Source organism: Dermochelys coriacea, chromosome 2 (assembly GCF_009764565.3).
Source record: "Dermochelys coriacea isolate rDerCor1 chromosome 2, rDerCor1.pri.v4, whole genome shotgun sequence".
In the NCBI taxonomy this organism is placed as follows: domain Eukaryota; kingdom Metazoa; phylum Chordata; order Testudines; family Dermochelyidae; genus Dermochelys; species Dermochelys coriacea.
Window position 1 is genome coordinate 75,519,647 of NC_050069.1, and position 27,808 is coordinate 75,547,454.

General features: G+C 38.1%; 1 protein-coding gene and 1 long non-coding RNA gene across 7 annotated transcripts in view; one reads left to right on the forward strand and one right to left on the reverse strand.

The window, feature by feature from the left end:
* The window catches only part of SPIDR (scaffold protein involved in DNA repair), a 318,808-nt gene that overhangs the window by 141,874 nt on the left and 149,126 nt on the right, over window positions 1-27,808 (reverse strand). The window lies entirely within an intron of this gene.
* LOC122458696 lies at window positions 1,758-16,850 on the forward strand. Its single transcript, XR_006278856.1, has 4 exons — window positions 1,758-1,768; window positions 10,426-10,532; window positions 12,955-13,068; window positions 15,524-16,850. It is a non-coding gene; the product is annotated as an uncharacterized LOC122458696 (long non-coding RNA).

A 27,808-nucleotide genomic window follows, 5' to 3' on the forward strand; every position in this document is an offset into this window, starting at 1 on the left:
ATAACTTGGCTGCTAATAGTTAGAACAGTAATGTTAATTATATAAGGTCAAGGATTAAATACAAAAGTCAAGTGTTCTCTTAAAAGTGTTTTCAGCAGAATTTAAGATCAGCACTAACCCAATCCTGAAGCTCTTAATCAAACAAAATTCCTAGCTATGTCAATAGTATTTTTGCCTGAGTAAGGACTACAAAACAAGACCATATGATCAACAGTCCAATCATACAGGATTGGAATTTATTTTACTGTGTCATGATTAAGATGAGTTTGTTTGTTTTTTTAAATCTTGCTCTTCATGATGTGATCTTACCTCTACCTAAACTAAAATAGGGCTTCCCAAGACTAGAGAACTCCAGTTTATCCTCTACCCATGATCTCTTTCACTCATGAATAAACTATGTATTGCTGCCAGACTATAAACCAAAACCTTGGTTTCTTTTTGGAGTTATATATTTTCCAATAATTAATTATTAAAACTTAACAACATTTCTGTTCTTCCTCACTGAGGAGTTACTAAGTGGAAAGCACTCATTTTCTCTAATTAAAATAAATAATAAAACATTGGGGACAAAATAAACATTTCTGTGTGTAGTTAAAGGGAGCACCTCAGCTCTAACGCCCCTGCAAAAAAGTTACGTGGAAATCAGTCACTGGCTCCACTTTAACTAAGCTCTAGTTACTAGAGTGTAGAGTCATAAATTAAATTAGCCCTCTGACCTTTAAGAAAATTTAACAACTGAGATCATAATAAACAAGTCTCATGTTCTCAGTTTAGGCCCAACAGACAGAAGTCCCACAGTGCTTCATAAAATCTTTAAGAAGTCTAGTCTCGTGAAGCACATGTAGCATCCATTAACATTTAAAATAGTTATGTGCACATCAAAAGGGACTAAGTCTCAATTTATTTTGAATGTTAATTTTTAGGAAAAACTAATAGTCTATTAGTCCAAACTAGAAAATAAAAAAGAAGGGACTGAAAACTATCCCACTGATATTGACATATTGATAGAAATACTAAGATATTTAGGACAAAGCTCAGATAGACCACACTGCATAGTATTTGTGTATAATAATGTGTGATCTGAAATTTCTAATTTTAATGAGGAAACTACAAAGATTTTTTTTACTTTGAAAGGTAAATCATTTTAAAGAACTAATTGTCTTTAAAAAGTAACTCCAAACTAACAGAAATAATAAAGGGCCACAAAGTTAAGTTCATCACTTCAACATGAAAAACTCTCATGTGGAAACATTTTTCCATAAGTAGCATAACAATTATTTTTACTTTCACCTTCACCTTTCCTCAAGCATCACAGCACAAGCAAAACTCATGCCATCATTTGAGGACAATTTTTAACTATTTCTCCAACAATCCATCTTGCCCCATCCAAACCATTATGGCCTTTGTACTCTTATTGGATGAGCTGATTATATCCACGTGCCTCAGCCTCTTGTTCACCATAATCTCTCAAGGCCTTGTCTACACACAAAAAAGTTTTACCACTTTAACTATACTGCTATAGTTACAACAGTATAACCTCCCTAGTACAAACAAAGATACAGCAATATAAAAGGTGCTTATGCTGGTATAGCTCATTAAGGGCTGAATTTCCAATTAGAGGCAGTTAGGCATGTGCCTAGGCGCGCCAACATTCTAGGGGCACCTAAAAGTTAAAAGTGGGTTAAAAGTTTCATTTTTTATGGAAAACATGAAGGTCAGCTGTAGGTGGGGGGGCGCACTGAAGAAGCCATGCCTAGGGGTGTGTAAGGTGTAAATCTGGCTCTGCTTATACTGGTATATATAGTCAGGATGGGTAATAAGCTATACTGGTATAACTAGTTAACTTTACAACTATTTCAGTTAAAAAAAATCCACCACCTAACCAAAATAGTTATACTGGTCAAAAAGTGAATGTAGACTCGCCTAAAATATTTCCCACCAGTATTAGTGATGTTGCGAGTAGTAGAGTAGAAAAGGCTCCTGCAACCACCAATATTTTTGAATACTGAATTATCTAACCTTGCTCAGGGCAGGTCTTCAAACATGGTGCTTAGAATGCCACAGGCTCTCAATTCTGTGTTTGCACTTGTACTACTAACTGTTGCTACCACCAGTGGAACTGAACTAAATGGTAGCAGTGGCAGGAAATTTTTCAGAAAAACGGCCTATGTGCCCTCTCCCTCTTGGCTCTGGGTCCTGGTTCCATGTTGCTTCCTAACTGCAGAAACCCTTTTCTTGACCAATTCCATCATGTTTCCACCCCCTGCTTCCTTCTATTCCCCCATAAAACACTCTTCTGCCAAAAGGCCTTTCTATCCTAGGCCTTGTCTACACTGCCACTTTACAGCGCTAAATCTTTCTAGCTCAGGAGTGTGAAAAAACACCCCCTTGAGCGATGCAAATATCAGTGCTGTAAAGTGGCAGTGCGACAGTGCTTTAACATTGGTAGCAAAGACATACCCTTTATCTTCTCCCCTGAAAAAGTATTAACAAAACAAGGCAACTGAAAATCTTTAGCCTTTAAAAAAATCCAAACAGATGGAATGAAACAAAATTATGGCCAACTTGACAAGCTTTAATAGCTTCTCGTTCCCCTTTCTGTGTTGATAAATTCTGTAGTTGGATTGTAAACCCTCTGCAAACAAGGATCTTTATAGACAAATATGAAGAGAGGCATCTAGCATACTGCAGGCATTTGGCAAATATTCGCTTCATATTGAAAATACCCCTGGTAAGACTTAAAACAGCAAGCATTGTCACTGCCCCCCATGTTGGTTCACAAATACTCAAAGCAAAGTTTTACTAATTTTGAAAACTGGATGTAAAAATGATAGTTTTAATGCTATAAGGAAGCATTATCATGCTAGCTGACACACAGGAAATTTAATCCTTATTTCAGTGCAATCTGAAGTACTGCTCAATGGCTTTAGTAAGAACAGCATAAAAGTTCTATCATGTGATGAACTACATGCTGACCTCTGGCACAGTATGTAAACGAACTCTTTCACCCTCCTTGGGTTTTCCCCTTTCTTTTCCCTGGTCTTTAATGAGAATATCATGCTTGGGAGTAGCAGGCAAAAGTTTGCTTTGTACTTTCGGAGTGGGCAGGATGCCAAAATGCAAGCACAATGACTGGATTCAGTTTTTAAGCAAGCACATCAGAATGGCATTCGCCCTCATACGGGAAGAATGCTTTCGATCGCAACTTTAACAGGAAATCTAGACCAAAACAAAAATAGGTCATCTCCTAATTCACTGTGGAGACTTTACACCTGGATTTTAATGCTGCTCTCTTGTAATGAAAGTTTCCAGTTACAGAAATTTCACTTCCAAAGACTTAAGTGCTTTTTTTCAGCACAATGATTTTTAAGGATGCATATTCTGTACAGTATATAGTAGGCTTGACATTTCTGCTTTTACATTGCGATTTCAACAAGAAATCTATACATGAGAATAACATTTACAAACTTATAAAATCCTATTACACACACCAATAAATTGGCTTATTGTCAATCTGTAAAATAAATACTCACTAAAAAAAATGATTTTAAAATTACAACATTCCTTTTCTGTTTTTTAAAATATAGTAGACTGGGCATAGGTTGCACATGCTAAATTCCAGTTTCCATTCTGTTCTCTTCTCCCCTCCACCCCTATTGATGCTCCAAACTATGTCAATTTAATTTCCTATGGGATGAATTTACCAGAGGTGAATTTCTTTGGACAGATTACATAAAATCAGTTCAGGCATATTCCATATTTTGGCTTCATAGACATACAAATGTATACTATGGTGAGAATCCAAGCATCCATCCATCCTCTCTGCTCTCCCAATTTTGGGGTGCTTCAGGGACTGGGCTGGCCCCATGGTGTAATTTACCCAAACTTTGCACTCAGTAGGGAATTATTTCTTTCTATATTGGCTTTTCTACAGCATTCTTCATTGTAGTATGTGAATGTCTCACTAACATTATTTTATTTTCACAAATACCCTGTAAAGCTAGGAAATACTAGCAAATCCAAATTTGACAAATGCAGAATTGAGGCACAGAGAAATTACTTGCTGAATGTCATATAGGAATCCTGTAGCGCAATCCCAATCTTCTGGGTCCCAGTTCAGTGCCTAAAACACAAGAACATGCTTCCTCTTCAAATAGACTGCTGGCCATTTACTACTCTAAATTAAATTGGCAGTTCCTAGGGTAAATAAAAAAGCAGTGTTCAGGTCATCAGACAAAGGTGTCATATAACCCTGCTTCATTGTCTGTCCAAAGTGCATAAAGAATTAGGAAAGAGTCCTGAGGAAAAATAGTATGTGATAATTTAAGACTGTATTGCAATGCTCATGCACAAGGAGGCAGAGTTTTGGTTGCATAAATAACCTTAAGTTGGTAGTTCCTGAACTTTGCTTGCATTACCTTGCAACTCTAATGTTCTTTTTACATATTTCCCCCCCCAACTATGGAATTTCCCATGAGATTTAAAAAACAAAAATCCACCATTTTCAGGTCTTTGATTTGGAGCATTACAATGCTCTATACTATGAAATATGTGTAATCAGTGAGAGAAAACACCTTTATATATCAGATGCAATACCCCTCATTTTTGGTTTTAATTTTTTTTTTTAATTTCCCAGGAATTTATCAGTGTTTATTACAAAAATTAAAAAACAGGTTAAATCAGTGCAACGTTAATTTCACAGTTTTCTAGGTACATGTCAGGGTTAATACTGGGGGACAAAACGACAGAAAAAAAGCAACTAGAGAAAAGTAAGGGCTAGTGAAAGTCAAAACAATTTAATGCTGTGATTTATTTAGTGAACTGTATATTAACAGTATGTTCATATATGCATGCGCATGTGTATGTGTGCAAATCTTCCATAATATTGCCTTAGTTTAACAGACAGCCTCGCATTTACACTTAGACTAATTTATTGTTAATATAAACACATCTACCTAATGTAATGTAACATACTGTACTTTCTTAATAATCTGTATTTTCACGTCCAAAATTTGGGTGAAAATAGATAAAACACAAAATATCGATTGTAAACCCGGAAATTTTTAGTTAAAAATGAGTAAATAGCGAAAGCAAAGGCCTTAACCATATGTAAGGAGGCCAAATTGCTCTGAAGCCATGTATTTTCCCATGCAAAGGTCCTTCACAGATCACATTCCACAATTCAATCAGTTTGTGTGTGCCACACACATATTGACAATGAAATACTGGGAAATAGTTTTGTCATCATTTAACCAAAGGTTCATTTGTGAGAGAGTTTGTTTGTTTTCTATGGAAACCTTATAAACTGATTTTCCTCAGACCAATGGAAGGTGCATACACAACCAGAAATAATGTCTTTGCCAAATTTCAAGTTATCACCTAAAATCTGTGTATTGGGCCACAGTCTCTTTATCAGGCCACAGAGAAGCAGAGGAAGGAGTAAGTGGTTACATTGGCAGGATACTGGTTCAGACTCTATAATTACTTCAAAGACAGTTAGATCCAAAGAGAAAGCAAAAATGAAGTCATGAATGCAAAAATGAAGTACAGGACAGATGTGTATTGGCATTTTCTCTACCAGAGCTACTATCCCTTGTTCTGAAAAGGAAAAAAGCAAGCAGTTGTTCCAATTAATAATGATTTTGTGTCATTTGAGTTCTTAAATAAACATAAAATAAAGTAAAAAAAAAGGGAAGTCTGTGGAGGTAGGAAGTCATTTGCTTCTTATCAGCATTATGGTAAACACATTATAATTGGAAGAACCAAGAATACAAAACTCAAATTTAAAAGGATGTTATTAGCATTTTACAGGGGATGGGGGAAAAGAGGAGGGAAGGAAGGAAGGTAAATAGCATTTGTAGGGTTATTTGAAGAAGTTCTATTTTTTTTCAAATTGGAGGAAAGAAAGGAAGGAAAGAAAAGTAATATGTTCTGAATATAACTGACTCAACAATGACTTCTTACAGCAAATTAGCAGATTTCCACTGTCTTATTTGTTTATTTTAATATGAGGCAACAAATTACTTGCTGGGTATGCTGAAATAACCAGAGGATCCTTCTGCAAAACAAACATGACACAATGAAAAACTGCTAAAATAAAAGACTTACTTAGCACTGGCATGCCCTTCCTGTTCATCCTGGCTCACTTTTCACTTCTAAGCATAAAAAGAAATGTCATGTATTTCTAAACTATGTCTGGGAGCACAGTCCCAGAGGTCATGAATAAAACACCAAAGCTCTTTATTATATCAAAAAAATGTTATGTGCCCTGTACTTAATCACAAACTGAGATGTTTTTAACTACAGATTGTATCCATCATGTGACGAAGAAATGTCTAAATATCATCATCCTCCTTGGGAGTTACGCCCCTCCTCTGAGAACAGCAGCACAAATTCCATAGCATACTGAAAGCTGTCAAGACAGCATGTTCTTTTTCCCTTCAGTGTAATACATATTCTTGTACAGAATGTATGTCACATGAAATGAAAAACCTGTGAAGGAAGGGTGTTTTCTACGTTATACACTTACTGCTGATTCAAATGTCTTTTTATTATCTAAGGCAACTGGAACTCGTGCCCATAGCAGTTACATTTGATAACTCAAGGTTTACCTATAGTATAATTTCTTACAGCATTATTTGTTATCATTTGGAGCTTTTATTCAGTGCCATAAGTTGGACTTCTACTATTATACAGATAAACATCAAATATGAGTGTAAAGAGACACCATGACTAGGCACCAATCTCTTTGCTGTGCAACTACTTAGCCAAAATTCAGTCTTTAAGTGTCACAATTTACTGTACTTACACTAGTAGGGGAATGGACTACATGACTATTCCTCACTAACATCTCTGATTCTGATATATTCCACAAAATGCAAACTTCTGCTTATTTTTTTTCAGAAGTAAAGGGACTAACATTTAAGACTGTGTCTTTCCCCAAGTACTTTTCTTCTTTTGGTGTAGCATAAGCTTTTTAATGTTTCATATGCCTAACCTCTGAATTGCAACTTGTTTCCTTGGTGTTGATTTGCTCAAGATGAAGTGGAAATGTGTTAATAGCAGAGGTTCATTTTGATGGTGAATATAGTACTTACCTACCTCAAAGGGGTGTTGTGAGAATAAATACACCACAAGATTATGAGGTGATCATACACTACAGTGATGGGGGACATAAGTACCATACATAGAGAGAGAATGGAATAACTTAGGGCCCTGGCCTTATCTAGCTTTTCTGACCATTTTGCTGTTCCAGTAGGACACAGATACTGTGGGAGGTCATAGTCATGGAAGGAGTGGTGAACTCTCAGGTAGTTTGGGTCAGACCCGAGGGCTTCATATATCAGGATAGAAATTTTGAATTGGACTCTGTTCTGAATGGTACAAAGAATGGAGTACTGGGGTGATGCATTTACTATAATCTGGGTTGGTAAGCAGATGGATGGCTAGGTCTTGTACAAGTTGGAACTTTTTCTGGATGTGAGACTTCATTTCTAGATACGAGTTTTAATAATCAAGCCTGAATGTTGTGTATGTGTGGATCATCTTGATCAGGTCTGTGTCCAAGAGGATGAGCACAATCTTCAGGTTCATGTTTTTTGCAACCAGCTATTGATGATCCAATAGACATTGAGGAGTTCAACAAGTAAGCAAATAAAATTTGAGGAAAGATGACCTCAACAGTACTTGTCTTTTCTTAAGATCATCACCTTAGTCTGGATTCAGTTTAAGATGACTGCCTTGAGCCAAGTGCTGAGGAAGCTGGAAGACTGTGCCAACTGACAGAAGATAGAGCAAAAGAAATCTAGGAGGAGAAGGCTCAAAGAAAAGATTCAGGCCTCGTCTAAATTAGAAAATTAAGACAGCTTAATTACATTGCTCAGGGGTGTGAAAAATCCACACACTCCTGAGTGGCGTAGTTAAGCTGACAGCCCTCCAAGAATAGATAGTGCTAGGACAACGGAAGAAGTCTTCCATCAACCTAGCTACTGCCTCTCGGAGAGGTGGATTACCTAAAGCAGTGAGAGAACCCCTCCTGTCAGTGTAGATAGTGTCTAACACTGAAGTGCTGCAGAGGTGCAGCTGTGTCGCTGTAGCATTTCAAGTGTAGACGAGCCCTAAGAAAGGATTGAAAAGTACCCCAAGAAGTTCAAGAGTAGTTAAGACAGGGCTCTAAGAAGTGTAGAACTTATGGGGCAGGGGGCTGGTGAACAATTATTTTCTTCCTTCCCTGCCCCACCATTTTTAAAAAATGAAATATGGCTCTGGATTATTTTCAGAAAGATGGGCTAAGCTTTGTTTTTTGAATGATTTAGTGATAAGTTGCCATTGATTACCGCAAACTACTTTTAAGAAAGGTAGGATTTTCTAATAATGCTACCTAGGATTCTGGGATTTCCCTGATCATTCATTCTTGTGTAAGCAGGGTCTGAATGAATTCTCCCCTGAAAGCTTGCTGTGAGCAAACTGTATTTACATGAACACACTACTCTGCTTAGATATCCAGCAGATAGAGCGGTATTATTCAAAGTGATCAACTTTAGCTGTTAGGTTACAAATCACTTTAGTACTGAGTGCAGGGGTAGTGAAATGCTGTTACGAATGTTATTATTGTATGAATAAAGGGGAGCAGAACTGTGCCTAACCTGTCCTAAATGAGAGGGTCACCCTCAGCTGAAAGGATCTCGTTAAGCCAGGGGCTCGAATGCCAGAGCCCTGTGAAAATAAGAGGGGTGGTGACAGGTGTCCCAGCCACGAGATGCGGACTCTCTCTAAGGGTTCCCGGTCGGTTTAAGCTGTTCCTCCCCACTGTTCAAAGAAAGAAAATGAATAGTCTTCATTAGGAGTCTTCGTTATGCTAAAGTGCACAAAAGAGAGATGAAATTACTTGAGATGGGGCAGTGTTTCTGCCCAGCCTACAAACAGCTGAAAATTACTAAAACTGATGTGCAGAGGTCACAGCAAAGAGGCAGGTGGCAGCAGAAGGTAACTGACGGCCAGCAGAGAGGAACCGCAGCTGGCGGGGCAGCCAGCACTGAGGCGCAGCAGCTGGTGGGGCAGCCAGCCAGAACAAGCGCAAGCAAGGCCCTTCTTCCCTGGGTGGGAGATGCGCCTCTGAACCCTGGGTCCTCACTGACCAAGGACAATCACTGTGAGTGGGGTATGGTGAAGGAACAGAAAGGGGCACCATAAAGGAATTTTTGGTAGTAGAACTCAAGAATGAGGCAGAAGGCACTGCCCCACGCACTCTGGGCTGGGTGTTCCGCTCACAGTTTTATGATTATGAATCCCACTTGTGGCATTTTCCCTAATTAATGTCGGGTGACTTCCCTCCTTTTATTCAAAGTTTCTTTTCTACATTCAGACTCTGTGCTTGCAAATAGGGAAGTACTGCCTCTCCGAGGCACCCAAGGGTGGTGTATAATTTTCCCAAGTTACTGGGTGGGAGCTCAAGCCAGTTCTGTGTTGTATTGTTGAAAAGGAACCCCTCGATATTGACCCCAGCCCTGGCTGCTTCCAGATGCACCTGGCAGAAGGGTTACACTTGAAACATTATTTCCCCAGTCTCCTCTCCTTTTTCCAAATTGACATAATATCCCCATTCACCTGTCTCCTCCCTTCGCAAACACAGCTTTCACTGACCTCAGCTTCCCTCCTCCAAAATGACAAGGTGATATCTGAACACCCCTAGGAATGTGCTGCCCTGAAGACTGTGATACAGAAGGATTATAAAGAAATGGTGAGAGTTATTTTAGGAACAGATTGCTGCCACCATCACCAGCTAAGTAGTTGTGGCAATGATGATAGCAGGACCATCTAGTCTTCTACAGATCTGTTTTTGTGTGCGACTACGGTGGATGCCCATCACATCATGTTGTCAGGAGATGCTAACAAGATTTGGATAAGAGTTGCTGCTGAGGGAAGTGAGCCAAGTTGTTCAATAAGATCAAAGATAAACAAGATTTCCAGAAAAAGAAGGTGAAGTTGCATAAAGCAGTATTATAATTTGGAACACAGGCAATATGTATCCGTGTTATTTCTCAGGCAAACCAAAATACTAGAGCAGCTGACAGAACAACAAATCAAATAATGTAATTAGGAGAGAGAAAGAAGCCAGACACAAAAATAGGTGGCAAAGGAAGGAGAAAATACCGGAGAATTCTCCATCTTAAGACACAAAAATAACAGTACTTCAAAAAAGCGGATGCTGTGGTGTGCAGGTTTGTATTAACGATGGGATAGCCATACCAGAGGAATAGGATTGCAAAGTCTGATGTTACTAGAAAGAACCTCTGGGATCTGATGGGATGGGTTAAGTTACAAAGTGCTGACTGTAAAATGAGTAGATGTTCTTGTTAAATTGATACATGTTGTACCAATTTTTCCTGGAAAGCTGGACCACTCTTATGCATTTTATTCATTCAGGGAACATGCAGTGCCTCTCCACAGTTGAAAAGGATGAAGGAGCAACAGATTGTACCAGAAGTGACTGGAATCAAGTGATTCAGCTGATATATGTTTACCCAAGTCAGGTGACATATCAAACTAAGTGGACACTAGCATGGTCATTGCTCTTAGCCTGGTGTTTACTAACAGGTGTCTAGGAATAATGTAGGGCCTATACTGATCATCAAACTATAGTGGTAAATGGCAGGACACAATTAAAGATGAAATAGCTCCCTCCTGAAGGTGGGTAGCAGATAGCATGATGAAGTTAATCTCACGAATCATTAAATGTTGTTTTTTGGGAGAAATAGTATGTGATATGAGTGGTCTAGGGCAATTGTTGGAAAGCTCATCATAGGCCCATATCTCAGAAAATATTTCAGTAAAAATGGGGGAAGATAATGGTTTCCCTATAGCATAATGTAAGAGGACAAAGTTATTCTCTGAGGAAGAGACAAATTCTAGTCAGCAATAATTATGTAGCTTGAGGCACTTACTACTAGCAGAATGGTATAAAAAACTAGTTCCAGAAAGGTTTTGCTGAAACAGTCCTAGAAGAGGAAATATGAAGTTACTCCTAGGGCAACAGTAGGGTATATTATATCGAGGGAGGAAAATCCAACATAATGGGATGAAAGAAGGCTGTCCTTTAAATATCTTTTTCTTTAACATTTTGGGGAGTAACTCTGTAACTGAGCAGTTTTATATTCAATAATTCTATGCCCTATGCATTTCAAGCCTCTTCCCACCCTCACACCCACTCCTCACACAAGAGGTCTGTGCCAGACCATGAGACATTGCAAATTGTTGCCTTTTAGTACAAGCTTTCAGAGTTGCCAACTCTTGCAATTTTATCATCAGTCTCACAACATTTGGCCATTTTCTTAAAACCCTAAACTCCTGGAGTCACATGATTATGTGAGAATAGCAGCTTTAATTTTAAAAAAATTCTGTCCATACAGCTGTGGAGAAAAGCTTTAAATCATGAATACAAAAGAATAAAAATGAGAAATTAAATAAAGAATGTCAAGGATTTTAAGCCAGTTTCATAAATTTTGGGAGCCTTACTCATGATTTTGAATACTTAGACTCAACAATACTGCAGCTGATAACTTGGGAATAATTTATAGACCCACAGTAGATAAGTCAAACTTATCTCAAGTCTGAAAGATAGGTCACATATACTCCCTTATTTAATTACCATTAAACAGATCTTTCTACGATGCTGTAAAGTGACATGGTCTGTCCCTTACCACTAGATCAACAACAGAAACCTTTGCAATGAGCTTAAGTGAAAGCCACAGAATCTCTGCGTGTTTGTCGTCTCCCATTTTGCTGCTATATGCTGCTTTGGATGAGCAGCTGCATTAAAGTTTAGAATATTTGTTACTGAGGCATTAATAATAATACCTAACTCTTATCAGTAGCTCTCAGAGCGCTTTACAAGCTCAGTATCATTACCCCAGATTTGAAAACTGAGGCACAGAGAAGTGAAGTGACTTGCCCAAAATCACCCAGCAGGCAGAGGCAGAGCTGGGAACAGAACTCGTGTCTCCGGAGTCTGCATCCAGTACTCTATCCACTAGGCCACACAGCCTCTCATTACTGAAAGATTAAATTATCTCCAGTTTTGCAAATATATATCTCAAATACTTTTCCTACAGATTGAGGTGGAGAATTAAAAAGCACATACTAATATTTAATACTAAATATTTTCTTCTGTTATTGGTGATAAGTTAGAATACTAAAACTGAAACATTTTAAAAATGTAATTTACTTCTTGACATTTATTGCTGTGTTTACTTATGACTTTTTATTCAGCTTGGATAATGAAGACAGTCTAACAAGTTTGTTATTTAAATTAAACAAAACCATAATTTGGGGTTTGATCTGCAGAATTCTAAAGATTTAGTCCAGGACATTTCTGCAGTATTTGATAGTATCTTGTTTAGAGGTCAGCAATAGAGTCACAAAGTAAGTTTGAAACAAAAAAGGCAGACATCAGTTAATAACAGGCACTACTAAATATACTCATATTATGTTGCCTGAGTATTGTTCTATTTAAACATGCTGAGGGGCAATTATATAATTCCCTGACCCACACAAGATATTTTTGATAGTGGTCCTACTGAGGACAACAAACCTATGTTTGTGACCAAAATCACATGATTAACATTGAATACCACAAGACTCAAACCTGAATGATTGTCGGAACAGTACAGGTGCAAAGAATGATAGGCAAACTGATTAGAAGAAATTTGCAGAGTTATTAGCACAATATTAAATATTCATTAGTCAACACCACATGATTTACTGAACAGACAAAAAGATGGCTCTGTTTCATATACATATATATACACACACCCACAAATGCTGACAGCAAATTTTAGTAATAATTAGCCAGTCTATGGTGGCTTTTCCAATTTCCATTCAGTTTATGAAGGACTCTGTGGAACAATATACACATCAGAGATCTTTCTAAAATACTAAGTATGCTTGGCTCAGCAGAACAAAAGGAAAGAAAAGATTACGAAGATGGATTTTGAAGATAGGCTTAAAAGTTACCAGGCTTATCAGCAAAACTTTGCCCCGTCTCTGGCCTGCACAAGCAGAAAACAATAGGTAGCAGTTTTTGTTCAGAAAGAAATCTGTATTGGCAATTTGACAATTCCTTCTGAAGTGACAGCTAAAAATAAATATGAGATGGGGCAGCAAAAGTGCTGGAGCTTTTAAATCGAACCCATCATAGCAGTAATTGTACATGTGTCACCTTTCATCATTTGAGCAACAGTCCCAACTCTTCAAACCTAAGGACTCAGCAAACATAGGTACTGAGCGAGATTCAGCAACAAATAAATGGTTACTGTAATTTTACACCTGAAAAAGGCATTTTGATCTGTGAGAATGGTAAAAGCCTTTCTTGCACAAACTCTTTAAGACACTTTTACAACAATCCAATTAGTGGGAAAATAGAGAAGGTTAAATATTTTAGCAAAACCACCTGCTTTCCAAATTCTGAAAAACACAGCAAACCTCAAAAGTGTCTGTCATTTTGAAACCATCAGCAAATATCTCAGTCTAAGTAACACTGCCTTGCCCTCTTGCTAAAAATAAAACAGTACATTACAGCAACATTTTTGCTTGCTTCAGCCAAGAACTCAAAAGCCTCCCTAAACCCTGCCTTAGCTGGTTCATTTGATTGTACACTATGAGTCAGCATTTCTCAACATTTCTGGAAATTCCTCGGAATATAATCCACCCCTGCAACAGGAAACAGCCTATCCATTCCAGTGTACAACAGGAAGCTCACACATTCACAGGCTTCACCTGAACTGTATAAATATTATTAATTGCAATGTACTGCGGCTATCAAATACATTCCCTTTACCATAATAAATTCTCTCATCTGCAGGTAAATAGCCTTCTGAGCAATGATATCACAAGTAAATTAGATTAGCTGAAACGCACTACCTTATGCTCGAATCACTACACATTCCTCAGAGAAATATCAAACCTTTATTGTATTTACTCCATTTAGAACTAGAATTATCAACACATTCCTGCTATTATATGAGATTTAATTGAACCACATGGAAGACCTAAGGCAGGCAAGCAAGAAGAATGCATAGAAAACTAAATCCCATTCCAGCACCCAGCCAAAATAGCTGGGCTGAGCACTAGGTAGAAGAAAAGGGAGCTGAGAGGAAGAATCCTCCTCAGGATATGGAATAGTTTAAGCAGCTGCTCTGCAGCTTCTACATCATTAGCAGCTGAAATAACCCTTCATGTGCCTTCATCCCAGTGGATCAGTGCAGCAAATGGATCCTGTAGCCCTAGCCATGGTCCTTGCCACATGTCCCTTGCCACACAGGGATCCCAGCAAGGCTGAACATTCCCATCCAAGTTTTCTTCATATACATATCCACAGATAGCAGCGAAACCACAATAGTTTTGCCATCAGGGCAGGATTTGGCCCATAAATGTAAAATCAGTCTCCAGCCTTAATAGACAGGTAGCGGGGTTCTCCATGGAGCCGGGGGAAAGAATTCTTCCACAGCCAAGGCCACAAAGCAGCTCTGAAGTCACTATACAGCCACTACCGCAGAGGATCTAGAGGTGGCCGCAGCCCAACAGCTCCTGAAAAGTCCCTCTTCTACACTGCAGTTTAAATACCATGCAAACCAGGGTTCAGTGATGGGCAATGGGCATGCTTCCTCTGGGAAGAGTTTCCAAATCCTACCCACTCCTACATACACTAGAATCTGATCAGTTCTGCTGCAAATGTGACCCCTTGCACCCATTGAAAGTGAGGACAGGATTCATCTCTCAGCATTTTACTACATTAACTATTTGCATCCAAGCAATGGGTACACATTGAATACAAGTGGCAAAAATATTCCTGAATAACTGAATTATTATCTCTCTCTTGTTCTACATGTAGTCATTTCGAAAGCACTTCCCACAGTTAGTGTAATTCCTATTTTACTGATGTCGCATTAAGAATCTGCTATTGTTTTGCTTTAAATATATAACTTGGCAGTGATATTAAAGACAGGGTAAGTGAAAAGGGAATCCTTTTGCAAATAGCGGTTATACACTCCAAACTCTCCGATTTACACCAAGTATATTTTTCCAACTAGAACAAGGTATGAAATTTACTGGATTAAAGACTGTATTCTTCAGAATTAAACTAAATTTTATTTCTGAATAAAAACAGTAATAAAAGCATAAAACAAATACATATTTTTGCTTTTTTTTAATGTATAAATAGGTCTCTTTTTCCTAGAAGGGTCATTTTTGATAATGTTTTATAAAAGAAGCTGTTCAAATCCCAGTGACAAAAATCTGTTTTTCTCAACTGTTTTTAAATACAGAGCAATGAGATTAAAGTGTAACAGATAGACAAATACTTCAACCATCATAGTCATTAATAGATGCATTTAACATTCGTGCAGCTTTCAAAAGCAAAACATCTGGTTCTAATTTCAAATCTGGCTTATAACACGAGTTCCGCCTCCACAATACTTTTATTATAAACTGTTCTTTTCCTCCTCTTTTTTTCCCTCCTTTTTGGAAGCGGCTGTTCCTTCCTTCTTGCTGGAAGCCACCTGACCATTGCCAGGAAGAGGAATGCAAAACATTCCCAGGAGCAGCTCCTGACGTCAGTGCAACATTCCACCTCCCAGCGGTCAAGACTGTCTGGAAATTCCAGTCTCCAGCAGAACTCATTTAATATGATAACAGCTGTAGCCTGCACTGAATCACATTAAAAACTCCTTCATGTTAAAGCAATAGACAGTGATATTATCTGCTTAAAAACAAGGATAGAGCTGAACTGCTTTCTCTGAAGTTATATTACAGTGCTTACTGTGATATTTTCTTTTCTTTTTTTTTTTTACACTGTACAGTAAAAGTACATTATAGTGGAGGTATATGATGATACGCTTAAGTTGGATTTTTTAAAAGGACCATGTACCATTTCTGAATGTTTCATGAGGGAGCTGGGAAACAAGGAGGAAAGCCAGAAGCTTATTTAAGATTACAGAGGGTAATCATGACTCAGCCAGAATTCCTTATAGGAGGCACCAGCCACTTCACAGCCATTCCACAACCCCACCCTCCAGCATGCAGGACAGTATCTTGCCTTAAAGAAGAAGTTTCCATCTCAAACAAATATTGATTCTTTAGTGGGTTTAAGTCAGACCCTGAGGTGACCAGCATGGACTCGAGCTTTTACTATTCTTTGACTTTACTTTTCAATTCTGGGTCTAAAGGTGCTGAGGAGGAGGTATGATAGAAACATGCCAAACAGTTTCCCCTATAGTAGTCCCTGATACATCAAGTAGTGACAACAATACATCTAGATAACACAGATAACGGAGCTGTCCTGTCGTGTCTTGTTTAGAGGTAGGATAAGCTTTTAAATGTAGTAAAAACAGTAAAGATTTGCAAGTAGGGAAGGCACTTTTTTTTTTTTTTTTTTTTTTGCAAGGGGGAGGCCTTCCCCCTAACCCCATATCAATAATAAACTGAGTGAAGGACATCTAGAGGCCACATACACCCTTTTAAATTGTTAATGAATGTGCTGTTTTTGAGGGGTAAGTGGGAGAGGGCTTTTGTAAACAATATAACCTTGAAACTCTCACAATGTTTCCTGTATCACCTATAATATTCAAATTTGCAATGTCTGGCAAAATGGGATGATTAGAAATAGAATTTCAGCTACGAATTCCCTTGCTTTTGTGGGTTTAAAATAAAAACTTAATATCCGTATACATTAATATGTTCAAATAACAATAAAATTCCTTCCGCCCTACTCTGAAAGACTGACTCAACTGAAAGTTACACAAGGGATATTCCTGTTCCGGTTGAATGGTCCAAATTCTGCTGGCTTTATGCACACACACAGTCCCATTGCAAAAAGAAAAGGAGTACCCGTGGCACCTTAGAGACTAACAAATTTATTAGAGCATAAGCTTTCGTGAGCATCCGATGAAGTGAGCTGTAGCTCACGAAAGCTTATGCTCTAATAAATTTGTTAGTCTCTAAGGTGCCACAGGTACTCCTTTTCTTTTTGCGAATACAGACTAACACGGCTGCTACTCTAAGTCCCATTGCAGATTACTTAGGTGACTAAAGCCAGTAGGATTTAGCCTGATATTTCCTGGATGCTAACATTTTTCATTCTACTAAAAGGCCAACTGCAAAGATGATTAATGAATTTCATTGAAATAAGAGTAATATAGTGGCATCTCTGAGAACTCTAAACTTTGAGATAAGAATCTGAAGTAGTTACTGAACCTGGGAGAAAGCTGAAATGGACCACTGATATTATCTCATCACTAGGGGCATGAAGAGTGATCAAGGAAGGACCATGAAAAAAACAAAGGTCTGAAAAAATAAAGGGGGAAGCTCTCCAAATACATGTTTGCATTCCATGTTTTCCCATTCAAATTTTAAAAAAGTTAAAAATACAAGACTTCTCATTTCAAAAGCAACGAAAACTTAAGTTTGGACCTACCTCTCTTCATTTAATCACTAAATATTTTTCAGGAAAAACAAAAAAAGCCAAAACCCCATCTTGAATAGACAAGGAGGAGGACTGGATGTTACAAACCCTTCTAGCCTACCTCTTTCTTCCAGATATCTACATATTAAATAATAATGTATCAATCTTGACCGACTATAGTGAGAAAATCAGTATTCTCTAAGTACTTTCTTTACTATGAAAGACAATTAAGCAATTCCAGATGTTAGAGTGCATATGACATGGTACAATTAAATCAATGCTGTACAATGAGGTTCCTGTATGTCTGGTCATAGTTCTACATTTCAACATTCAGATTGTTATACAGCACGTGTGAGTTTACCACCTTCTTGATGCTGATGTAATAGCTGTTAATTTCAACTCAATTTGAAATTTTTGTTTGTTTGTTCTCATCAATGGGAGGAAATGGAATCAAGGTAATCAACAGAAATTTTTCTCATGCAGAACACCAGTTCCATACTATCTATGACATTAGTAAAGAAAACCATTCTCAGAGGAATTGCAGGAAGTAAACAAACTGTTTCCTGGTCAAAAATCTGCATGACATGTTGGTTGTACTAGTTGGTCAACAGCTAATCAGCTGGAAAAAATAAAACTACTTTTGGCCTCTACCAATCATGAATATTGAAGCAGATTAATTTAGTTGGAAAACTTCTTTGATGAGAAAGCAAATGGCTAAAACCTTTATTACCAAAAAAAAAAAAAAAAAAATCTGACAACTCTTTCATTTTCTCTCTCTTACAACACTTAAATAGGACCTGGAAAAGGAAAACAAACAAATAACCACTAGCTTCTCAACCTAGAAATGATGAATATAAATATATCAAGCACCAACAGTAATTTCTTCAACAAGGAACACCTCTTTGTGAAGGTATGCTTAATACAGACTCCACTCCTGGCAAAAAAAGGTTATTCAACAACCTGACTTGGCAGATGTAGAAAACAAAGGGGGTATTCATGATCTATCCAAATGACAAGGAGTTTGATTCGGTTCTCACTTATGCCAGTAAAAAAATCAGAAGCAACTCCACTGAAGACAACGGAATGACAAGGTAAAACGGAAGTGAGAATGGAATAACACCCTGTAGGTATGTTGCAACAAGGGGAAAGGGAAAGTGCACAAAACCTGTATAAAACTAGTACAAAAATAGGAGAAAATACAGCCGCAACATTGAATCTGATTCTACTGCCTGAGCTAAAATATAAATAATAGAATAAAACAATTTAGGCCTCATTGAACAGGTTGAAATTCAGAGCTAACAGATAAAGAGAAAAAAAATTGAGGTACACATGCCATTAATGTCTTTTAAAACTAAACACTCAGAAGGTTTGTAGCCACTGAAATATATATATGTAGATAATTAATAGGAGAACCAAATCAATTATTTCCCCTCTTTGTAGTTGGTATACTTTTTGCTTAATATCAAAACCACACCCCCTTCTTTGTAATAAGACATGCATGTCGGGTTTGTTTTGGGTTTTTTTAGAATTCTCTCACTTTTATGGAGTGCGGGGGCAAGAGACTTTTTCGTTTTCTTCAGTCTGTCGGATGAAACATACAAATTATATGGAAGTACCTCACTACTAAAGATTTAATTATCAAACACTTTTAAAGTGTTTATATTTTTATAATACTTGGTATGGATGGCTCCGGTGGTACTAGAATGGAAACAAAGTGACTCAGATATCCAAAGAACGGGCTTGAGTTGAGCTCGCCTGCAGTTTAAGTTTTTTCTCTTTGGTTTTGACACTTGGAGGTTGTTTGCTTGCTTTCTTTTTTGGTTTCTTTCTTTTTTCTTTTTTTTACTTCCTTCTATAGTAGTTTTGATTACCAGAAATAACTTCAGGATTCCCCTCCCTGCCCTCCCCAAACAGCAATTTACCACAGCAGAAATTTTTTCATATGTATGCTACAGGGAGGTAGGCTGGAGATGTTGTTCTGAATCCCATGACTCTTATGTGCCCCACTCCAGAGGATAGGGGTCAGGCAGTAAATATCTAACTTTCCCTGAGAGAACTTGGTAAGACATTTGATCTACTTCAGTCCGTAATAGGAGTATTTGATATTAAATTGTAAATTCTGCTTCCCAAGATATATGATACTCAAAAGACCGAGCGGGCATAATTTATCAAGAGAATAAGACAAACTGGCTTTGCTATTAATGGGCAAAATGACATTTGCTAGTTGGTATTTCCAGAAGGAAAGGAACATGGGGACCTTATTACTTCTGTCAGAATTAAATAATGAGTAATAAGGATAAGGTAGGTAAGAATTTAGAGAGAAAGACTGGGAGAAATGTAATTTTATTTTTCAAAAGGAGCTCCTCTCTGCCTCTAAAATATCTATTTAGATTATCTGCTGTTTTAGCACAGACCCGTCTTGCAGGGAGAGCTTGAAAAAAATTGTGTTTCTGTCTGCAAATGTTGTACTTATTATCCGCATAAGTAATACCTAAAATGGTTATAACTGAAAAGAGTTAGAGGAAAATGGGTTCTATATTCCAGTTTGCTTAACTGTTCATTTGGCAGCATTTTGCGAGTCATCTATTTCACTTCTTATTTTAGGCACTGACATTGTCCTTGTGCCTTATTCACATGGGTTTAAATGCTTTGCTGGATTGAGGCCGCAATGCTCAGCATCTTCCAGTATCAAGCCCCTCTTATGGTTTCTGAATTTTGGTGCTAAGAAGGTACATTTCCTAGCAACTCTTAAACTTTGTCCCAAACCCATCCTTGACCGTCCTTGCAGTTCAAAGATCCTCTGTGAGTATATTTTGTTTTCTGCTGCTGTTTGGCATAGGTAGTGGAATTGTTGAAATACAACAAAAGAAGCCAATCCAACTGTATTACTGACACAATTCAGATGGCCTGTTCCCATGGATTTCCACATCAGCACCCATATGTTTAGATACTCATTTAAACCAACATCTTGGAGGATGAATTTTCGTTAGTACTAAGCCATTAAGGAGGCTGATGCATTGTTTCAGAGGATCAGAGTATACAAGACACAGTGCTAATTATGCTTAAGACAATTCATAACCTTAAAATTTCAATTCTATCTACACAGCTAAATTATTGCATTAATGGCTTTGGTATGCCCCTTAATGTTGAAGAAAAACGAATCCAGTGAATCAAGTCACTAAGCCTGTTCTATTCAAAACTGGGACAGAGTCTTAAAAGACTATCTGTAATTATATACCACAACACTGAGACTCTGTTATAACATTAAGTGTTCTGATGTTAGATTTATTGATATAATTATGGTGTTACTAAGATGCTTAAAGTTTTAGGCCTCCACTAGTTATGAGTTCTTGTTAATCATGCTCTAAGATCGACTGAAGACTCCCTTCTTTCCCCACACTGTGGAGACACAATGCAGTTGGAGTTTATTGCTATGTATTACATTTGCATGCAATGCTTATTTATTTTCATGTAAAGATTTTATGATGTGAGACCTTTTTTCTGACAAAATGTTTAGCTTTGCTGCATGGATAGACATGAGCAGCTAACGTGGGCAGTGTTTATCATCCATAATCTTAAAACTTTAAAAGCAGCATATGATAAAAGATATAAAAACCTATAGAGAGTATGATAATCCCAGGGTAAAACATTTCATATTCACCCTATTCTATAGCAGTTTGACATACAGTTTTATGTAATTATTGTACTTTAAATAAGAGATAGGAGAAATTCTTTACAAGTTTTATAGCTTTTAGAAGTTTACACTATTCAGTTTTTCAAAACCCCAGTGTGAAGAGGAAAGAGTCACCAATTCAGAACAATCAAACAGTAATATTCCAAGAACATAAAAGTTAGAGATGGAAGAGACCTAGTAGTATCCCTGCAACACTTTGCAAAACTAAAACCCAGATGTTGCCTCCTCCCCCATATGTGACCTTAGGGAAAAATTGCAGAGAGGAATCAGCCACAGATTCCAGGATCAGCTGCAGAAGTAGCCAAAGCAGGAACCTGTGGACATTCAGAGAACTCTCTAGAGTTTTGACTGTCCTGATTGGTCCAACCCTGTCCTATCCTCCACTCAGTTTCTTCTCCTCAGCTTCACTCACACCTGCCCCTCTTACCCTCTTCTTCCCTGTTCTGTCCTTCACCTACCTTCCTTTCAATATCCCCTCTCCCTTCCCTTTTCTTTCCACGTAGCTTATCCTTTCCTAACTAAATCAATCTCTCTCTCTCACACACACACAATCATGGAATTAACATGACATTTGTTGCCATCATATTGTTCACTCTGCTTAGGTTATATCCCTTCTTCCAGCCTGTTCGTCTATTTAGACTCTTTGGGGCAGGACCAGACTGTTACTCTGTGCCAGACACAATGGGACCCCTTTCTTGACTGTCCCTTGGGCACTACTGTAATAAACTTGACCATTATTATTAACAGGTTGTCTAATGAAAAGTTTTGCAAACTGTAAATTCCAATCCCCCACCACCACTACCAAAGGTTGCAAAGGAGAAGATATGTGGGGTTGAAGGGTTGCCCCAGAGATCATACAAAAAAGGTGACATTTTACAAAATTCTAATTCTCATTAAAAAATGAATATAAAACATAAGCCCAGTAGAAGTGTGCCTCTTTAAGGCTACCATATTTCTGTAATGTGTGAAGCCCAATTAGTGATCCAGCACAGTTTAGTACAGTATAGGGGCTTAGCAGGCTAATACAGCTCCTGCTAATAAAATGGTATTAAGCCTGTGCCCGTGCAGATGCTCTTATATTTACCTTCTGTAAAACAGTATAAATCCTATTATAATGTTATTTATGACAAAGTCATGAAATGGGATTAACAGAAATGAGATTAACAGAAGCATCTTCTATAATCAATAAGGCCTGAGGACCTTGCTGAGACTCACAGAACCTCACTGCATGTGTCATTCATTCAGTGTTCCAGCTAGTTGGCTCTGAGGACATGGCTACACTTGCAGATGTAGAGCGCTTTGAGTTAAACCAGCCTTTGGAGAGCACAGTAAGGAAAGCGCTGCAGTCTGTCCACACTGATAGCTGCAGGCGCACTGGTGTGGCCACATTTGCGGCACTTGCAGTGGCATTGGGAGAGGTGCATTATGGGCAGCTATCCTACAGAGCACCTCTTCCCATTCTGGCGCTGTGTCTTGTGGGAAGGGGGCAGAGGGTGCAGGGCATTCTGGATCCTATCTCAACTCCCCGTGATGCATGAGTTAGCATCCCAGCAACCCTGTGCTTCCGTCCACCTTTGGCGCCATCTTTCAACGTTTTTTGTACTGCACATTCTGTCTTCGGAAATGGAGCCCGAACTGCTGAGGAGTATGCTGACAAGTCTCACTAGCACATCACGTTTGGCAGTCGAGTTATTCCTTATGATCCAAAGTGACAGTGAGGGCTCCGACTACATCAACTCGAGTAACGCATACAACACGAGTTTGCTTGTGGCATTCACGGACATGCTCACCAATGTGGAACACCACTTTTGTGCTCTGGAAACAAGCACAAAGTGGTGGTATCACATTGTCATGCAAGTCTGGGATGAAGAACTGCGTCCATTTCTGAGAAGGACATTGGAAGTTATTCTGATTATGGTTCAGGAAGATAAATGAAAACACAAACATACAACATATACCAGGTGCTGCTTTACAGTGATTCTGTGATTCTGTACCACAGTATATTCTGAAGATCTGGCTCTTCAAGTCCTTGTTACACTTAGAAACAAACATCTATTATGAACAGATGAACCTGAGGGCTTTTTTTTTTTTTTTTTTTTTTAAAAGAAGAGAAAACTTGAGGCCTTGAAAAATACGGTTTAAGAAATTATAGAGCTTAAAGCAAAGTGAAAACAGTGCCTTTGTTGAACAACAATCTTCTGTGTCACATTAGTGATGTGGCCAAGGAAGTCCAAGGCCAATTGCTTTCAAAATTTAGGCTAAATGACTACTTTACAACTCAGCCTTATGATTCAACAATATTTCTGGGGCTGCACCACTTCGTATTTATAGCTATTGTAGATTCTGATTGTTCTATTGAAAAAGACTTGTGGCACCTTGTAGACTAAGAGACAAATTGGAGCATAAGCTTCCGTGGGTGAATACCCACTTCGTCAGATGCTTATGCTCCAACACTATCCACGTTAGCTGCTCATGTCTATAAGGACTCTTTGCCGCTTTTACAGATCCAGACTAACATGGCTACCCTTCTGATACTTGAAAGAGACTTATTCATTTGTAAAGCTGTGCCAGGACAGAAAATAGGAGAATGTTTATTCAAGATATTTCAGGAAGCTGGCAAAGACTTCCACATTCAGTGGGAGTTGTGTATTGCCATCTGAATAGATGGTGCCAAGTCAATGGCTGGTAAGAATGTATGCTTGGTCAAACAGATGCCTAACCCTGCACCTAATACTTTGCAATTCCACTCCCTTATATACCACCAAGCTCTTGTTGCTAAAAATGTCTTTAAAACTGTGGCACAACACAAGAAGCTAGAAGCAGGAGTGAGTAGACTCTTCAAATTAAGAGCAGAAGTGCATATTTTCCGGAAACGTTAAAGGCATCGGCAAAAGGAGATTACTGATGATTCATTTTGGACAGCAAAGTTCATCAAGTTTACTTTCTCATTCTCTTTTTTATAACTGTATTTGTTATGTTATGGCTACGGTTATTAAATTTTGCCTCCCTATGGTTAAAATAAGAAATTTTGGGGGAGGGGAACAAGAAAACATGTCTTTGTCTGGAAGGGAAATCGGGAAAACCTGATTTAATCCATCTCCTTGCCAGTACAGAATTGCACGAACAAAGAGGCATACCCTGCACTCATTTTACACGCAAAACTCCTATTTATATGACGAGCTTGATAAGTCCAGGGGCATGAATAACTGCATGCACAAATCTCTTTGCACAAATGTATATTTAACTGTACAACTACAAACTACAACCACACTACACTACACTCCCCACCAACTCCATCAAGGGGACATGACTTTAACCTAAAATTGTCTCTCCACAATGAACCTGAAGAAATGCATTATACTGCCAAAAAAAATGATATAGCAATGCTGTTTAGACAACGCAACTCAAAGAAATAACTTTTTTAAAAAATGTAAATACAAAAAAAGAGGGGATACATCCTGATAATTCTGCATGCTTTACATACATATCACTCACATTAATCGTAACTGGCTTTTTAGTGGTTAAACTACTGCAGGAATTTTGGCACAAACTCTTTTTTACAAATTAACCATCATTTTACACATCCCAAATGTGTTATTCAGAATTATTAATGGAGAAATAAAAGTCACAACTCTGTAATAATCCTGTGTTAATTCTGAATTTGTTCATCTTGTTTTTCCTTTGGGACTGGATAAAACAGGCTATGATATTTTGTGCAGTGCCAGGTCTTGGCTCCATCAGTTGCTCATTAAATAAAATCTGGAATGTAGAATTGAATTGAATGCACATGGGAATGCATCTGAAGCTGCCCATATATCATTGATAGCTCTGTTACTAACACAGAGTTTATCCAAGACTATGCATTTTTATATGACATGAACAAAGCTGTTTGCCATTCTCTGTTTTGACGTCAGTGGACAACTTCCCACTAACAGTATCTGTCACAGCAGAATGCTTGGAATTTCCTCACTTGTACGTGCTGGAAAGTTTTGAGTACAGAGTTTTTATTTTAATAGAATAGTACACATTATTAAATTTTAAGATTTAGAACATCTTTTCTGCAGGATTATTAAATAAGAAATTTTAATTGTGACAAAATGTTTTTCTCCCTCAATAAACAGATTGAGACTGTACTATATATTAAAGCATAAATAACATTTACACAGTACCATCATACCACATTTTAATGAGACATATTAGTTAAAACTGTGGACATAACTACTTTCTTCCTCTTACCCCAAGAACTTAAGAGGACAAAATTAAAACAGCTTCTTTGACAATTTAGTACAGATATTTAAAAGCTGACCTTTTTTTCTGCACCTCAGATTGTGGGCACAGTTACATACAAATTCAATTAATATATCATGGATATCTAAATACCACAGTCAAATATTTAGCTGTCTAACTGAAATGAAGTGTGCCCACAAACATAGAAGCAAGAAAGAGATGTCAAGCTTGAAAAAGAGACAACTAAGAGGGGATATGATAGAGGTCTATAAAATCATGACTGATGTGGAGAAAGTAAATAAGGAAGTGTTATTTATTCCTTCTCATAACACAAGAACTAGAGGTCATCAAATGAAATTAATAGGCAGCAGGTTTAAAACAAACCAAAGGAAGGTTTCAGAGTAGCAGCCGTGTTAGTCTGTATTCGCAAAAAGAAAAGGAGTACTTGTGGCACCTTAGAGACTAACAAATTTATTAGAGCATAAGCTTTCGTGAGCTACAGCCGATGAAGTGAGCTGTAGCTCACGAAAGCTTATGCTCTAATAAATTTGTTAGTCTCTAAGGTGCCACAAGTAAACCAAAGGAAGTGTTTCTTCACACAACGCATAGTCAACCTGTAGAACTCTTTGACGGAGGATGTTGTGAAGGCCAAGACTGTAACAGGGTTCGAAAATTAACTAGATAAATTCATAGAGGACAGGTCCATCAGTGGCTATTAGCCAGGTGGTGTCCCTAGCCTCTGTTTTCCAGAAGCTGGGAATAGGCGAGAGGGGATAGATCACTTGATGATTACCTGTTCTGTTCATTCCTTCTCAGGAACCTGGCACTGGCCACTGTCGGAAGACAGGATTTGGAGTAGATGGACCTTTGGTCTGACCCAGTATAGCCATTCTTGCACATTCCTATGCTATAGCTGGTGTTAAATAACAGTATAAAAAGTCATGCCCTTTGTATGTATTGGGGTTCTCCTCTTATATACCCATCCTTTCTTATTAACATTGAAATGTCCCATGTTGAACTGACTGATTCCCACTAGAACTCAGCAATATAACTTAACAACAATACATGGTACTTCCTCCAGCCAGGGTCTCAGCAGACTGCTTCCACTGTACGCATAGCTACTACTGGCCTGGAAACTTACAAGAAGGTTTGATACACCCAGCTTGGGAGAGATTATATAATGCCAGTAGATCACTGAGCCAGCACCTAACTGTTCCAAGCAGATAAATATAAGAACAAGCGTTGTTGGAGATTGCCCTTTCAGATTAAAGTAATTTAAAAAAAAAAATCACTACCAAAGGCCCAGGCTATTGCCTCACAGACATATCTTTTACTGGGACATCCCCAACCTCTCCAACTCACCTGAAAGCTGGACTGATAACTATAGAATTTTGTAACAAAGATTATATCATTTTAACCTTCTACATAGCTATAAGCACTCCTAGAATGAAGTGGAATTTCTTGGCTAATCATCGCTCTTAAGTACTGTACAAGTATCAGGGGGTAGCCATGTTAGTCTGTATCCACAAAAACAACAAGGAGTCCGGTGGCACCTTAAAGACTAACATTTATTTGGGCATAAGCTTTCATGGGCTACAACCCACTTCATCGGATGCATGGAGTGAAAATTACAGATGCAGGCACTACTATATTGACACATGAAGAGAAGGGAGTTACCTCACAAGTGGAGAACTAGTGCTGACAGGACCAATTCGATCAGGGTGGATGTAGTCCACTCCCAAAAATAGATGAGGAGGTGTCAATTCCAGGAGAGGCAAAGCTGCTTTTGTAATGAGCCAGCCACTCCCAGTCCGTATTCAGGCCCAAATTAATGGTGTTAAATTTGCAAATAAATTTTAGTTCTGCTGTTTCTCTCTGAAGTGTGTTTCTGAATTTTTTTTTTTTTTTTTTTTTTTTTTTTTTTTTTTAAGTATAGCTACTTTGAAATCTGTTATAGAATGTCCAGGAAAATTGAAGTGTTCTCCTACTACTTTTTGTATGTCACCATTCCTGATGTCCAATTTGTGTCCATGTATTCTTTTACGTAGGGACTGTCCAGTTTGGTCAATGTACATTAGGGGTATTGCTGGCATATATAACATTAGTAGGTGAATGAGCCCCTGATGGTGTGGCTGATGCGGTTGGGTCCTCTGATAGTGTCGTAGAGTAGATATGGGGCAGAGTAGGCAACAAGGTTTGCCACAGGGATTGGTTCCTGGGTTAGTGTTTCTGTGGTGTGGTGTGTAGTTGCTGATGAGTACTGTAAAGTTACTGTTCCACATCTGGATGGTTATGTCTCAAAACTTCTATATTCCACAAAACCTTGTCTTTCATTTTCTACAGACTCTGAACTCCTGATTCCACATGCCTGCAATAAGCATGGCTGTCATCTTCTCAGGCCCCCTCAGAGGTCCAGAGAGGCCCATGCCATT